The sequence below is a fragment of the Salmo salar genome, chromosome 12 (genome assembly GCF_965601325.2).
Source record: "Salmo salar chromosome 12, fSalSal1, whole genome shotgun sequence".
In the NCBI taxonomy this organism is placed as follows: domain Eukaryota; kingdom Metazoa; phylum Chordata; class Actinopteri; order Salmoniformes; family Salmonidae; genus Salmo; species Salmo salar.
This window is the reverse complement of record NC_138302.1, coordinates 3,430,001-3,443,595: the sequence shown is the minus strand read 5'-3', so window position 1 is coordinate 3,443,595 and position 13,595 is coordinate 3,430,001. Positions and strand designations below refer to the sequence as shown.

Here is a 13,595-nt window from a genome sequence, read left to right as displayed (position 1 = left end):
ACAGCACTGTAAGATACATACCATCACTCTGGGAGAGACCAGACATACAGCACAGTAAGATACACACCATCACTCTGGGCGAGACCAGACACACAGCCACACAGCACAGTAAGATACATACCATCACTCTGGGAGAGACCAGACATACAGCCACAAAGCACAGTAAGATACACACCATCAATCTTGGAGAGACCAGCCACACAGCACAGTAAGATACACACCATCACTCTGGGAGAGACCAGCCACACAGCACAGTAAGATACACACCATCACTCTGGAGAGACCAGACATACAGCCACACAGCACAGTAAGGTACACACCATCACTATGGGAGAGACCAGCCACACAGCACAGTAAGATACACACCATCACTCTGGGAGAGTCCAGACATACAGCCACACAGCACAGTAAGATACACACCATCACTCTGGAGAGACCAGACACACATCATAGTAAGATAAACACCATCACTCTGGAGAGACAGGACACACAGCACAGTAAGATACACACCATCACTCTGGAGAGACCAGACATACAGCACGGTAAGATAAACACCATCACTCTGGAGAGACCGGACACACAGCACAGTAAGATACACACAATCACTCTGGAGAGACCAGCCACACAGCACAGTAAGATACACACCATCACTCTGGGAGAGACCAGACACACAGCGCAGTAAGATACACACCATCACTCTGGGAGAGACCAGCCACACAAACACACAGCACAGTAAGATACACACCATCACTCTAGGAGAGACCAGCCACACAGCACAGTAAGATACACACCATCACTCTGGAGAGACCACCCACACAGCACAGTAAGAGACACACCATCACTCTGGGAGAGACCAGACATACAGCACAGTAAGATACACAACATCACTCTGGGAGAGACCAGACACACAGCACTGTAAGATACATACCATCACTCTGGGAGAGACCAGACATACAGCACAGTAAGATACACACCATCACTCTGGGCGAGACCAGACACACAGCCACACAGCACAGTAAGATACATACCATCACTCTGGGAGAGACCAGACATACAGCCACACAGCACAGTAAGATACACACCATCAATCTTGGAGAGACCAGCCACACAGCACAGTAAGATACACACCATCACTCTGGGAGAGACCAGACATACAGCACAGTAAGATACATACCATCACTCTGGAGAGAACAGACATACAGCCAGACAGCACAGAAAGATACACACCATCACTCTGGGAGAGACCAGCCACACAGCACAGTAAGATACACACCATCACTCTGGGAGAGACCAGACACACAGCACAGTAAGATACACACCATCACTCTGTGAGAGACCAGCCATACAGCACAATAAGATACATACCATCACTCGGGGAGAGACCAGACACACAGCACAGTAAGATACACACCATCACTCTGGGAGAGACCAGCCACACAGCACAGTAAGATACACACCATAACTCTTTGAGAGACCAGACACACAGCAGAGTAAGATACACACCATCACTCTGGGAGAGACCAGACACACAGCCACACAGCACAGTAAGATACACACAATCACTCTGGGAGAGACCAGACACACAGCACAGTAAGATACACACCATCACTCTGGGAGAGACCAGCCACACAGCACAGTAAGATACACACCATCACTTTGGAGAGACCAGACACATAGCCACACAGCACAGTAAGATATACACCATCACTCTGGGAGAGACCAGCCACACAGCACGTTAAGATACACACCATCACTCTGGGAGAGACCAGACACACAGCACAGTATGATACACACCATCACTCTGGGAGAGACCAGACATACAGCCACACAGCACAGTAAGATACACACCATCACTCTGGGAGAGACCAGCCACACAGCCACACAGCACAGTAAGATACACACCATCACTCTGGAGAGACCAGACATACAGCCATACAGCACAGTAAGATACACACCATCACTCAGGGAGAGACCAGCCACACAGCACAGTAAGATACACACCATCACTCTGGGAGAGACCAGCTACACAGCACAGTATGATACACACCATCACTCTGGGAGAGACCAGACATACATCACAGTAAGATGCACACCATCACTCTGGAGAGACCAGACATACAGCCACACAGCACAGTAACATACACACCATCACTCTGGGAGAGACCAGACATACAGCACAGTAAGATACACACCATCACTCTGTAGAGACCAGACATACAGCGACACAGCACAGTAAGATACACACCATCACTCTAGAGAGACCAGACACACAGCACGGTAAGATACACACCATCAATCTGGAGAGACCAGACATACAGCCACACACCACAGTAAGATACACACCATCACTCTGGGAGAGACCAGCCACACAGCACAGTAAGATACACACCATCAGTCTGGAGAGACCAGCCACACAGCACAGTAAGATACACACAATTACTCTGGGAGAGACCAGCCACACAGCACTGTAAGATACACACCATAACTCTGGGAGAGACCAGCCACACAGCACAGTAAGATACACACAATCACTCTGGGAGAGACCAGACACACAGCACAGTAAGATACACACCATCACTCTGGGAGAGACCAGCCACACAGCACAGTAAGATACACACCATCACTCTGGAGAGACCAGACATACAGCCACACAGCACAGTAAGGTACACACCATCACTCTGGGAGAGACCAGCCACACAGCACAGTAAGATACACACCATCACTCTGGGAGAGTCCAGACATACAGCCACACAGCACAGTAAGATACACACCATCACTCTGGAGAGACCAGACACACAGCATAGTAAGATAAACACCATCACTCTGGAGAGACAGGACACACAGCACAGTAAGATACACACCATCACTCTGGAGAGACCAGACATACAGCACGGTAAGATAAACACCATCACTCTGGAGAGACCGGACACACAGCACAGTAAGATACACACCATCACTCTGGAGTGACCAGCCACACAGCACAGTAAGATACACACCATCACTCTGGGAGAGACCAGACACACAGCGCAGTAAGATACACACCATCACTCTGGGAGAGACCAGCCACACAGCCACACAGCACAGTAAGATACACACCATCACTCTAGGAGAGACCAGCCACACAGCACAGTAAGATACACACCATCACTCTGGAGAGACCACCCACACAGCACAGTAAGAGACACACCATCACTCTGGGAGAGACCAGACATACAGCACAGTAAGATACACAACATCACTCTGGGAGAGACCAGACACACAGCACTGTAAGATACATACCATCACTCTGGGCGAGACCAGACACACAGCCACACAGCACAGTAAGATACATACCATCACTCTTGGAGAGACCAGACATACAGCCACAAAGCACAGTAAGATACACACCATCAATCTTGGAGAGACCAGCCACACAGCACAGTAAGATACACACCATCACTCCGGGAGAGACCAGCCACACAGCACAGTAAGATACACACCATCACTCTGGAGAGACCAGACATACAGCCACACAGCACAGTAAGGTACACACCATCACTCTGGGAGAGACCAGCCACACAGCACAGTAAGATACACACCATCACTCTGGGAGAGTCCAGACATACAGCCACACAGCACAGTAAGATACACACCATCACTCTGGAGAGACCAGACACACATCATAGTAAGATAAACACCATCACTCTGGAGAGACAGGACACACAGCACAGTAAGATACACACCATCACTCTGGAGAGACCAGACATACAGCACGGTAAGATAAACACCATCACTCTGGAGAGACCGGACACACAGCACAGTAAGATACACACCATCACTCTGGAGAGACCAGCCACACAGCACAGTAAGATACACACCATCACTCTGGGAGAGACCAGACACACAGCGCAGTAAGATACACACCATCACTCTGGGAGAGACCAGCCACACAAACACACAGCACAGTAAGATACACACCATCACTCTAGGAGAGACCAGCCACACAGCACAGTAAGATACACACCATCACTCTGGAGAGACCACCCACACAGCACAGTAAGAGACACACCATCACTCTGGGAGAGACCAGACATACAGCACAGTAAGATACACAACATCACTCTGGGAGAGACCAGACACACAGCACTGTAAGATACATACCATCACTCTGGGAGAGACCAGACATACAGCACAGTAAGATACACACCATCACTCTGGGCGAGACCAGACACACAGCCACACAGCACAGTAAGATACATACCATCACTCTGGGAGAGACCAGACATACAGCCACACAGCACAGTAAGATACACACCATCAATCTTGGAGAGACCAGCCACACAGCACAGTAAGATACACACCATCACTCTGGGAGAGACCAGACATACAGCACAGTAAGATACATACCATCACTCTGGAGAGAACAGACATACAGCCAGACAGCACAGAAAGATACACACCATCACTCTGGGAGAGACCAGCCACACAGCACAGTAAGATACACACCAGCACTCTGGGAGAGACCAGACACACAGCACAGTAAGATACACACCATCACTCTGGGAGAGACCAGACACACAGCCACACAGCACAGTAAGATATACACCATCACTCTGGGAGTGACCAGACACACAGCACAGTAAGATACACACCATCACTCTGGGAGAGACCAGACACACAGCCACACAGCACAGTAAGATATACACCATCACTCTGGGACAGACCAGCCACAGAGCACCGTAAGATACACACCATCACTCTGGGAGATACCAGACATACAGCACAGTAAGATACACACCATCACTCTGGGAGAGTCCAGACATACAGCACAGTAAGAACCACACCATCACTCTGGGAGAGACCAGATATACAGCCATACAGCACAGTAAGATACACACCATCACTCTGGGAGAGACCAGCCACACAGCACAGTAAGATACACACCATCACTTTGGAGAGACCAGACACACAGCATCACAGCACAGTAAGATACATACCATCACCATGGGAGAGACCAGACACACAGCCACACAGCACAGTAAGATATACACCATCACTCTGGGACAGACCAGCCACACAGCACAGTAAGATACACACCATCACTCTGGAGAGACCAGACATACAGCCACACAGCACAGTAAGATACACACCATCACTCTGGGAGAGACCAGACATACAGCACAGTAAGATACAGACCATCACTCTGGGAGAGACTAGCCACACAGCACAGTAAGAAACACACAATCACTCTGGGAGAGACCAGACACACTGCAAAGTAAGATACACACCATCACTCTGGGAGAGACCAGCCACACAGCACAGAAAGATACACACCATCACTTTGGAGAGAACAGACACACAGCATCACAGCACAGTAAGATACATACCATCACCATGGGAGAGACCAGACACATAGCCACACAGCACAGTAAGATATACACCATCACTTTGGGAGAGACCAGCCACACAGCACGTTAAGATAAACACCATCACTCTGGGAGAGACCAGACACACAGCACAGTATGATACACACCATCACTCTTGGAGAGACCAGACACACAGCACAGTATGATACACACCATCACTCTGGGAGAGACCAGACATACAGCCACACAGCACAGTAAGATACACACCATCAATCTGGGAGAGACCAGACATACAGCACAGTAAGATACACACCATCACTCTGGGAGAGACCAGCCACACAGCCACACAGCACAGTAAGATACACACCATCACTCTGGGAGAGACCAGACACACAGCAAAGTAAGATACACACCATCACTCTGTGAGAGACCAGCTACACAGCACAGTATGATACACACCATCACTCTGGGAGAGACCAGACATACATCACAGTAAGATGCACACCATCACTCTGGAGAGACCAGACATACAGCCACACAGCACAGTAACATACATACCATCACTCTGGGAGAGACCAGACATACAGCACAGTAAGATACACACCATCACTCTGTAGAGACCAGACATACAGCGACACAGCACAGTAAGATACACACCATCACTCTAGAGAGACCAGACATACAGCACAGTAAGATACACACCATCACTCTGGGAGAGACCAGACATACAGCCACACAGCACAGTAAGAAACACACCATCACTCTGGGAGAGACCAGACACACAGCACAGTAAGATACACACCATCAATCTGGAGAGACCAGACATACAGCCAGACAGCACAGTAAGATACACACCATCACTCTGGGAGAGACCAGACATACAGCCAAACAGGTTAGTAAGATACACACCATCACTCTGGGAGAGACCAGCCACACAGCACAGTAAGATACACACCATCACTCTGGGAGAGACCAGACACACAGCACAGTAAGATACACACCATCACTCTGGAGACACCAGCCACACAGCACAGTAAGATACACACAATCACTCTGGGAGAGACCAGCCACACAGCACAGTAAGATACACACCATAACTCTGGGAGAGACCAGCCAAACAGCACAGTAAGATACACACAATCACTCTGGGAGAGACCAGACACACAGCACAGTAAGATACACACCATCACTCTGGGAGAGACCAGCCACACAGCACAGTAAGATACACACCATCACTCTGGAGAGACCAGACATACAGCCACAAAGCACAGTAAGATACACACCATCACTCTGGGAGAGACCAGACATACAGCACAGTAAGATACAGACCATCACTCTGGGAGAGACTAGCCACACAGCACAGTAAGAAACACACAATCACTCTGGGAGAGACCAGACACACAGCAAAGTAAGATACACACCATCACTCTGGGAGAGACCAGCCACACAGCACAGAAAGATACACACCATCACTTTGGAGAGAACAGACACACAGCATCACAGCACAGTAAGATACATACCATCACCATGGGAGAGACCAGACACATAGCCACACAGCACAGTAAGATATACACCATCACTTTGGGAGAGACCAGCCACACAGCACGTTAAGATAAACACCATCACTCTGGGAGAGACCAGACACACAGCACAGTATGATACACACCATCACTCTGGGAGAGACCAGACACACAGCACAGTATGATACACACCATCACTCTGGGAGAGACCAGACATACAGCCACACAGCACAGTAAGATACACACCATCAATCTGGGAGAGACCAGACACACAGCACAGTAAGATACACACCATCACTCTGGGAGAGACCAGCCACACAGCCACACAGCACAGTATGATACACACCATCACTCTGGGAGAGACCAGACACACAGCAAAGTAAGATACACACCATCACTCTGTGAGAGACCAGCTACACAGCACAGTATGATACACACCATCACTCTGGGAGAGACCAGACATACATCACAGTAAGATGCACACCATCACTCTGGAGAGACCAGACATACAGCCACACAGCACAGTAACATACACACCATCACTCTGGGAGAGACCAGACATACAGCACAGTAAGATACACACCATCACTCTGTAGAGACCAGACATACAGCGACACAGCACAGTAAGATACACACCATCACTCTAGAGAGACCAGACATACAGCACAGTAAGATACACACCATCACTCTGGGAGAGACCAGACATACAGCCACACAGCACAGTAAGAAACACACCATCACTCTGGGAGAGACCAGACACACAGCACAGTAAGATACACACCATCAATCTGGAGAGACCAGACATACAGCCAGACAGCACAGTAATATACACACCATCACTCTGGGAGAGACCAGACATACAGCCAAACAGGTTAGTAAGATACACACCATCACTCTGGGAGAGACCAGCCACACAGCACAGTAAGATACACACCATCACTCTGGGAGAGACCAGACACACAGCACAGTAAGATACACACCATCACTCTGGAGACACCAGCCACACAGCACAGTAAGATACACACAATCACTCTGGGAGAGACCAGCCACACAGCACAGTAAGATACACACCATAACTCTGGGAGAGACCAGCCAAACAGCACAGTAAGATACACACAATCACTCTGGGAGAGACCAGACACACAGCACAGTAAGATACACACCATCACTCTGGGAGAGACCAGCCACACAGCACAGTAAGATACACACCATCACTCTGGAGAGACCAGACATACAGCCACAAAGCACAGTAAGATACACACCATCACTCTGGGAGAGACCAGACATACAGCACAGTAAGATAGACCATCACTCTGGGAGAGACCAGCCACACAGCACAGTAAGATACACACAATCACTCTGGAGAGACCAGACATACAGCCACACAGCACAGTAAGATACACACCATCACTCTGGAGAGACCAGACATACAGCCACACAGCACAGTAAGATACACACCATCACTCAGGGAGAGACCTGCCACACAGCACAGTAAGATACACACCATCATTCTGGGAGAGACCAGCTACACAGCACAGTATGATACACACCATCACTCTGGGAGAGACCAGACATACAGCCACACAGCACAGTAACATACACACCATCACTCTGGGAGAGACCAGACATACAGCACAGTAAGATACACACCATCACTCTGTAGAGACCAGACATACAGCGACACAGCACAGTAAGATACACACCATCACTCTAGAGAGACCAGACACACTGCACAGTAAGATACACACCATCAATCTGGAGAGACCAGACATACAGCCAAAGAGTACAGTAAGATACACACCATCACTCTGGGAGAGACCAGCCACACAGCACAGTAAGATACACACCATCACTCTGGGAGAGACCAGCCACACAGCATATTAAGATACACACCATCACTCTGGAGAGACCAGCCACACAGCACAGTAAGATACACACCATCACTCTGGAGAGACCAGACATACAGCCACACAGCACAGAAAGGTACACACCATCACTCTGGGAGAGACCAGCCACACAGCACAGTAAGATACACACCATCACTCTGGGAGAGTCCAGACATACAGCCACACAGCACAGTAAGATACACACCATCACTCTGGAGAGACCAGACACACAGCATAGTAAGATAAACACTATCACTCTGGAGAGACAGGACACACAGCACAGTAAGATACACACCATCACTCTGGAGAGACCAGACATACAGCACGGTAAGATAAACACCATCACTCTGGAGAGACCGGACACACAGCACAGTAAGATACACACCATCACTCTGGAGAGACCAGCCACACAGCACAGTAAGATACACACCATCACTCTGGGAGAGACCAGACACACAGCACAGTAAGATACACACCATCACTCTGGGAGAGACCAGCCACACAGCCACACAGCACAGTAAGATACACACCATCACTCTAGGAGAGACCAGCCACACAGCACAGTAAGAGACACACCATCACTCTGGGAGAGACCAGACATACAGCACAGTAAGATACATACCATCACTCTGGGAGAGACCAGACATACAGCACAGTAAGATACACACCATCACTCTGGGCGAGACCAGACACACAGCCACACAGCACAGTAAGATACATACCATCACTCTGGGAGAGACCAGACATACAGCCACACAGCACAGTAAGATACACATCATCAATCTTGGAGAGACCAGCCACACAGCACAGTAAGATACACACCATCACTCTGGGAGAGACCAGTCATACAGCACAGTAAGATACATACCATCACTCTGGAGAGAACAGACATACAGCCAGACAGCACAGAAAGATACACACCATCACTCTGGGAGAGACCAGCCACACAGCACAGTAAGATACACACCATCACTCTGGGAGAGACCAGACACACAGCACAGTAAGATACACACCATAACTCTGGGAGAGACCAGACACACAGCCACACAGCACAGTAAGATATACACCATCACTCTGGGAGTGACCAGACACACAGCACAGTAAGATACACACCATCACTCTGGGAGAGACCTAACACACAGCCACACAGCACAGTAAGATATACACCATCACTCTGGGACAGACCAGCCACACAGCACCGTAAGATACACACCATCACTCTGGGAGATACCAGACATACAGCACAGTAAGATACACACCATCACTCTGGGAGAGTCCAGACATACAGCACAGTAAGAACCACACCATCACTCTGGGAGAGAACAGATATACAGCCATACAGCACAGTAAGATACACACCATCACTCTGGGAGAGACCAGCCACACAGCACAGTAAGATACACACCATCACTCTGGGAGAGACCAGACATACAGCACAGTAAGATACACACCATCACTCTGGGAGAGACCAGCCACACAGCACAGTAAGATACACACCATCACTCTGGGAGAGACCAGCCACACAGCACAGTAAGATTCACACCATCACTCTGGGAGAGACCAGACACACAGCACAGTAAGATACACACCATCACTCTGGGAGAGAACAGCCACACAGCACAGTAAGATACACACCATCACTCTGGGAGAGACCAGCCATACAGCACAGTAAGATACACACCATCACTCTGGGAGAGACCAGCCATACAGCACAGTAAGATACACACCATCACTCTGGAGAGACCAGACATACAGCACAGTAAGATACACACCATCACTCTGGAGTGGCCAAACACACAGCACAGTAAGATACACACCATCACTCTGGGAGAGACCAGGCATACAGCACAGTAAGATAAACACCATCACTCTGGGAGAGACCAGACATACAGCACAGTAAGATACACACCATCACTCTGGGAGAGACCAGCCACACAGCCACACAGCACAGTAAGATATACACCATCACTCTGGGAGTGACCAGACACACAGCACAGTAAGATACACACCATCACTCTGGGAGAGACCAGACACACAGCCACACAGCACAGTAAGATATACACCATCACTCTGGGACAGACCAGCCACACAGCACCGTAAGATACACACCATCACTCTGGGAGATACCAGACATACAGCACAGTAAGATACACACCATCACTCTGGGAGAGTCCAGACATACAGTACAGTAAGAACAACACCATCACTCTGGGAGAGAACAGATATACAGCCATACAGCACAGTAAGATACACACCATCACTCTGGGAGAGACCAGCCACACAGCACAGTAAGATATACACCATCACTCTGGGAGAGACCAGACATACAGCACAGTAAGATACACACCATCACTCTGGGAGAGACCAGCCACACAGCACAGTAAGATACACACCATCACTCTGGGAGAGACCAGCCACACAGCACAGTAAGATTCACACCATCACTCTGGGAGAGACCAGACACACAGCACAGTAAGATACACACCATCACTCTGGGAGAGACCAGCCACACAGCACAGTAAGATACACACCATCACTCTGGGAGAGACCAGCCATACAGCACAGTAAGATACACACCACCACTCTGGGAGAGACCAGCCATACAGCACAGTAAGATACACACCATCACTCTGGAGAGACCAGACATACAGCACAGTAAGATACACACCATCACTATGGAGTGGCCAAACACACAGCACAGTAAGATACACACCATCACTCTGGGAGAGACCAGCCATACAGCACAGTAAGATAAACACCATCACTCTGGGAGAGACCAGACATACAGCACAGTAAGATACACACCATCACTCTGGGAGAGACCAGCCACACAGCACAGTAAGATACACACCATCACTCTGGAGAGACCAGACATACAGCACAGTAAGATACACACCATCACTCTGGAGAGACCAGCCACACAGCACAGTAAGATACACACCATCACTCTGGGAGAGACCAGACATACAGCACAGTAAGATACACACCATCACTCTGGGAGAGACCAGACACACAGCACAGTAAGATACACACCATAACTCTGGGAGAGACCAGACACACAGCCACACAGCACAGTAAGATATACACCATCACTCTGGGAGTGACCAGACATACAGCACAGTAAGATACACACCATCACTCTGGGAGTGACCAGACACACAGCCACACAGCACAGTAAGATATACACCATCACTCTGGGACAGACCAGCCACACAGCACTGTAAGATACACACCATCACTCTGGGAGATACCAGACATACAGCACAGTAAGATACACACCATCACTCTGGGAGAGTCCAGACATACAGCACAGTAAGAACCACACCATCACTCTGGGAGAGAACAGATATACAGCCATACAGCACAGTAAGATACACACCATCACTCTGGGAGAGACCAGCCACACAGCACAGTAAGATACACACCATCACTCTGGGAGAGACCAGACATACAGCACAGTAAGATACACACCATCACTCTGGGAGAGACCAGCCACACAGCACAGTAAGATACACACCATCACTCTGGGAGAGACCAGCCACACAGCACAGTAAGATTCACACCATCACTCTGGGAGAGACCAGACACACAGCACAGTAAGATACACACCATCACTCTGGGAGAGACCAGCCACACAGCACAGTAAGATACAGACCATCACTCTGGGAGAGACCAGCCATACAGCACAGTAAGATACACACCACCACTCTGGGAGAGACCAGCCATACAGCACAGTAAGATACACACCATCACTCTGGAGAGACCAGACATACAGCACAGTAAGATACACACCATCACTCTGGAGTGGCCAAACACACAGCACAGTAAGATACACACCATCACTCTGGGAGAGACCAGCCATACAGCACAGTAAGATAAACACCATCACTCTGGGAGAGACCAGACATACAGCACAGTAAGATACACACCATCACTCTGGGAGAGACCAGCCACACAGCACAGTAAGATACACACCATCACTCTGGAGAGACCAGACATACAGCACAGTAAGATACACACCATCACTCTGGAGAGACCAGCCACACAGCACAGTAAGATACACACCATCACTCTGGTAGAGACCAGACATACAGCACAGTAAGATACACACCATCACTCTGGGAGAGACCAGACACACAGCACAGTAAGATACACACCATAACTCTGGGAGAGACCAGACACACAGCCACACAGCACAGTAAGATATACACCATCACTCTGGGAGTGACCAGACATACAGCACAGTAAGATACACACCATCACTCTGGGAGTGACCAGACACACAGCCACACAGCACAGTAAGATATACACCATCACTCTGGGACAGACCAGCCACACAGCACTGTAAGATACACACCATCACTCTGGGAGATACCAGACATACAGCACAGTAAGATACACACCATCACTCTGGGAGAGTCCAGACATACAGCACAGTAAGAACCACACCATCACTCTGGGAGAGAACAGATATACAGCCATACAGCACAGTAAGATACACACCATCACTCTGGGAGAGACCAGCCACACAGCACAGTAAGATACACACCATCACTCTGGGAGAGACCAGACATACAGCACAGTAAGATACACACCATCACTCTGGGAGAGACCAGCCACACAGCACAGTAAGATACACACCATCACTCTGGGAGAGACCAGCCACACAGCACAGTAAGATTCACACCATCACTCTGGGAGAGACCAGACACACAGCACAGTAAGATACACTCCATCACTCTGGGAGAGACCAGCCACACAGCACAGTAAGATACACACCATCACTCTGGGAGAGACCAGCCATACAGCACAGTAAGATACACACCACCACTCTGGGAGAGACC

The 13,595-nt window shown here is 49.2% G+C and overlaps 1 protein-coding gene across 1 annotated transcript in view; it reads left to right on the top strand.

The window, feature by feature from the left end:
• Positions 1–13,595, top strand: part of LOC106590977 (voltage-dependent T-type calcium channel subunit alpha-1H) — a 177,043-nt gene that overhangs the window by 124,571 nt on the left and 38,877 nt on the right.